Raw genomic sequence first — 5,839 nt, forward strand, 5'->3', positions numbered from 1 at the left:
CATAACCAAAATGAGTTTTTATCTGTTTTTCCTTAGTTTTAAGTGATTCTTGGTACTGTTCAACTAGATGCCTTGGTGTTTGACATGCACTTGAGCAATGGTCTTTGCAACCACAGCGATGACATATATTTCCCATATGTTGTTGTCTTCTTTGTTCACTTTTCCCCTTTTCATTTTCCATGTGTGACCAATCTCCACCTTTATATATATAAAGAAAAAGGAATTCAGGTAAAAATGTTATGATTACTTTTAAGAAAAAAAATGCATAACTATAACTAAGTATATGTATTTTTTATATTAGAAATTTGAGTCCTTATTCTTAATAAAATATTTTTAGCAGCATTTTCACATTAAGACATATAATTTATTCAACAACAAATATTTAATTAATTGGATAAATAGTCAATTTGGTTCTCAAAAGTTTAAGGCATTGCCACTTTAGTCCCTTAAAATAATATTTTTTTTTTTAAAAAAATCTACAAATGCAACCCTTTACTCACTTTAGACTAAAATTTAAAAGTTGTGACTTTTTTTATATAAAAAAGTGATGTCACTTAGGTGATAATATTAACATATATTTAAAGACTAAAGTGACAAAAAATATAGTTAAGTTTAGGGATTAAAAAGATAACATAAATCTTTTTTCTTCTTTTTTACTTTCAGATTCTAACGTGACAACATTTTATATTTTTAGGGACTAAAATGTGATTTATCTTAATTAATTTGATTTTATTTATGCTTATTTTTTTCTCTTAAAAACTATTAATTCAATTTAATTAATTTTTTTTATATTTTTAATTTTTAATCTAGATTTTAACATTATTATAATACTAGTTCATGCTAATTTAAATTTCATTTTTATATTTTAACATATGCCATGCATATCAATAAAAAAAATTATGCATCTTGATTTAAACAATTTACTTTTATAATTGTTTTCTCAATTTTAAGAGTCTTATTATTTTTTAACTAAGTTACTGGTAGGGCTTGAACCCCCACCCATTCCTCCAACAACACTATCATTAATCATAAAAAAATTATGCATTGATTAAAATAAATTATTTCTGTATTTTGTTTTCAAATTTAATACTCTTATCTATTTAACTAGTTAGCTTAATTAAACTTTTGGCCTCTCATGGTGATGGAATTTAAAATGGTGGTGACAAAATTTGAACTCTCACCCTTTCACTCTAACAACACTATATTGCATTATATTATATATAAATATAATGGAAATGGAGGACCAAAATATATGGCGCAAATATTTGTTACTACTCAATAAATAATATAATATTATAAAATTAGAAAAATCATTAACTTATACTTTTTAATACTATATATCTTAAAAATTAATTAATCATTTTTGGTTTCAATAAATTCAATATTAATCATTTAATTCAAATATTTAATGTTAAATGTTAAATATTAAATATTAAATAAGTCTTGCCTATCCCTCCGACTTGAAGGGTTGAAGTAATATGATTGGGATCAAGGGAAGTGTTACTTTTACTAAGTATGTATTCTTTTAAATCTTAAATGTTTTAGGTAGTTTCTTATGTAAGTTTTGTTATTATATTCAATGCAACCTTGAGTAGATGCAACAATCACATGAATGTAATTACACACAAGACTCCACAATAATCATGTAACATAAGAACATTGGTTATATGAATGGAAATGAGTTAAATTTACTTTGTTCCAAGAGTCATGTGCTTAGCAATGTCCTACTTAATTAGCATGCAGAACTTTGAATTAAGCGCGTTCACTCATGCTTAGCGTACTAGTGTAGGGACTCAAGACTTGTTTTAATTTCTAAAGGTCCCCATATTAGCACGTGAAATGCATGCTTAGCCTTTAGAGCACTTGTGCTTAGCACACATAGCTTGTGCTTAATGCAAGTTATTAGACCTGAATCCAAAAATTCATTACACCAAACATTCATCATGCTTAGAATGTGCCCTTGAACATGAACCCATAAATTATGGGCACTAAGCACTCATTAGCATGTTTAGTGCAGGCCTATGATTTGCAACCAGCAAATCCATGCTCCCAATGGTCATCCAAGGCCTCTAAATATTCTCAAAGCATACCAATCAATTGACAATTGTTTCTATTACATTTTTGTTTGATTAATTTATGCAATAACAATTAAAACAATCATAAAAACATAGGGTTTAAAACAATTAAAACAGTTAAAAGAGAAAAAAAAACGATGTGCATCAATCAAGCATAACAATTAAAACAATTAAATCTCCAAACATAGGGTTTAAAAGGAGAAAAAAAAAGGGAAAAATCATACAATCAAAAGAGACAAGAGAGGGTAAGGGGAAAACATTTACCTTTAGGAACAAACAAAGATGTGCTTTAGGCACCGGATACCTTTGAGTTTTCTTATCCTCTTCTTTTCCTCTTCTCTTCTTCTCCTTCTCCTTCTTCTCTCTAACTTTCTTCCTCTATTTATATTTGTCTAGGTGTAAAAACCCTAGTGGGCCTTTGGCTCGTCTTGGGCCACCAAGTCACATTTGGATCCTATTACCCTATCCCTATGAGACTATAATGAAACAAAGAAAATTTAATAGGAAAAAAATATATAAAATCCTACAAGACCAAAACTAAACAAATGTATATTTGTAAGGAGAAAAAAATATTTGATCCTTTTAAAATTTAATATTTTCCTTTTAAATTTGATTTTTTTATATAATTATTTAAATTAATTATCTTTATTTTCCTTATAATTTAAAAACATTTTATTTTCCTTCATATTTTAAAATTTTATCTAATATTTTTTTACAAAATATACATTATTTATTTTTAACACCTAAACTTCGTGAATTGAACATGTTGTAGCGCTCATTTGAAATAGCCATACCAATATCTCTCTTTACTATCATTCATTCTAATTAATAGTTCTCATTATCCAGCATCATATCATCTGAGGCAGAGAGGGTAAATATATATTTCACCTTCTAGTTATTTAATTCAATTGTTATGTTAATATCTTTATTATTGTTGTCGTTTGAATTGTTAATGTTTTATGTATTGAAAATGCTTTATATGACCTAATTGATGTTGAAGAAGATTGTGTAATGATCTCAATAAAATAGATTATGCAACTTTTCAAAGTAAAGCACATTTTTTTGTTGACATAAATGGTATAGAAGCATAAATTAAAATATAATTCAAAATTTTGTTTTAAATTCTTTTGAGTGGATCTTTGTCATTTTCATATCTGGAGAAAACAACCATCCTAATTTGTGAACTAATTGATGTTTCTCTTTTTTATGTTTAGATACCATTACCTCTGACTCTAAGTTATCCGAAATAGATAGGAGCCTATTTTAATTTTGAAAATAACACTTGCACACACATATAGGAAATTGGTTTTTGATATTCAATTACAATTTGTTAAATCATTCAAGTGATATTAAAAGCATAAGAAGATATCTCAAATGCATGTTAGGAGAGTGAAATCCACCCTTCATGCATGAAAGGATAATAGCAAGTAAAAGAGAATGAGATTAAGATTGAATATGGAATTCATAATTATTTTTCTAGAAATACTTCAATAAAAAATATTTTAATATCAGCATAAAAATTATTAATATACCTAACATGAAAAATGATATAGAATTAAGTATTTTTGTTAATTTTATACCAGTTATAGTTTATTTACATTAATAATGTCTTGATACAATGTTTTTGAGAATATGCATATCATATTTCCTTAATTAGGTGTTTCACAATTAATATTCATTTTCTTTACATTCTTATGACTAATATTAAGATTGTTATGTTAATTATTTTCTTCATATTTATCTATTAGTAGTTTTATGTACTCATGGATTCATCAAGGACTATGAAAATTGTTAGACATTGGACGGTCTATCACTGAACGATCTACATATCTCTTAATCTTTTAATGAAAACAAAGATATAAATTTGTGTAAACCATTTTACTATATGTAAGTTAACAATTTTGATGACGGAAAGCAACACAAGGTAAGACTTATTCATGAATGGATACCATGTCTACTGGAAGCATGAAGTAATCGTCTAGTGCATCAAAATACTAATCTAAATATGCACATTTACTTGAGTAAATCAGTTTATGTCATATTATATGATTCTATTTCAAAGAAAGGTATCTACGAATCTATCTTATATTTCCTTTTATATGTCTAATGGCTACGCTGAGTTATGAATGACAAGTTATGAAAAGTTCTAATCCAATATCAAACAAAGACATGCAATATTTGTTTATACCCGAAAACAAGATCAAGATCAACATTGGTCATATTATTCAATGCTGAAGATCCTCTCCACAATTGCAAGCTTCTCAATATAATGAAGACATCAAGGACTTGAAGAAAATTGATGAACAAGTACAAAAAATGAGAAAAAGTCGAGCATTAAGAAAAGAAAGAAAGAACAACATCTTTAGATAAAAACATTGAGTTTAAAGAGTCTATCCTTTGTTTTACACAAAACATTTTTGAGAGATTAAGAACTTCATTGTAAATTCGAGTGTTATAAAAAATCTCTGATTCTAAGTCAAACTTCTGTTTGTGAAAGCCAAGAGCGATTTAGTGACTAAATAATACTTCAGTGTTCTTAGATTCAGGAAGAGTCCAAGGGTTGTGCTAATAGAGACCTTGAGAATACTTGTAAGCCAAAAGTGGTAGAAAAGAATATTTGTTGTAATCAAGTTTTATTTGTGAAACCCTTTACTAGTTGGTAAAGGATATCTGAACGTATCTCAGGTTGAGTGAACTAGTATAAAATTAAGTATTTCCACTGGTCTTCTTTAGTTTGTTAATGTATTTTCAAAACCTATTATTGACATATTCTTGCAAACTAGTCTTTCACCAAAAATATGTTTTATATATATCATTGGATGATATTCCACTCGTGCTTAAGAAAACTTGCTTCGATTACTAGACAAGAGTTTTTACAAATTGTTTTATTTATTAAACATCATTCATTCAAAAAGAATTCAATATTTTGTCTAACACACTATTCAAATCCACTTCTAGTGTGAGTTATTGTATTTCAAAAATGAACATTCCAATGAGAAAAAGAATGGTCTATGAAGACAAAATAAGCAAACTACCTAATGATATTCTTGGTCACATTTTATCTATTTTGACTACAAAGAAAACAGTTCAAACAATTGTGTTATCAATATGGTGGCAATATGGTGGATCAATGTTTAGAAATATAACACCAACAGTTAATGATAGAATGAGAAAACCCACAAGTGTCCTATAAAATCAAAGTAGCTAAAAGATTTTATATATATATATATATATATATATATATATATATATATATATATATATATATATATATAGGATAAGGCTAAAATATTATTCTTTTAATGTTATTTTATTTAAATGTCAATTTCCTAAAACTAGATTATGAACACATGTAGAGTCATTATTCAATTGTTGAAATTAATTTCAATTTTCTATAACTAGATGATGACACTTGTAGAGTCATTATTCAATTTAAGTTATATAAGTGTATTTCTATTACCCTATTAAAAATAGCTCAAATTATCCATTGTTAAGAATTTTTGCCTCCTTATTTCAAGTGATAATAGCATGAGCCAACTCAAATTAATGAAATGATAACTTGCATCTCAAAAAAGAATATCCAAAAACTTTATATTACATATAAAGCATAAGAAATCTTTCCTCCTTGTGCATTTTTTAACTACAACTTTCTATTGGAGATGGTTCTTGATATGAATTGTTCACCTAGAGTTTCTGACATGGCTTGTCTAACAAAACTTAATTATCTTAAATTACATAAAGTGATGTTCTTGAAAGAAGACATC

This window comes from Glycine max, chromosome 13, assembly GCF_000004515.6.
Source record: "Glycine max cultivar Williams 82 chromosome 13, Glycine_max_v4.0, whole genome shotgun sequence".
In the NCBI taxonomy this organism is placed as follows: Eukaryota; Viridiplantae; Streptophyta; class Magnoliopsida; order Fabales; family Fabaceae; genus Glycine; species Glycine max.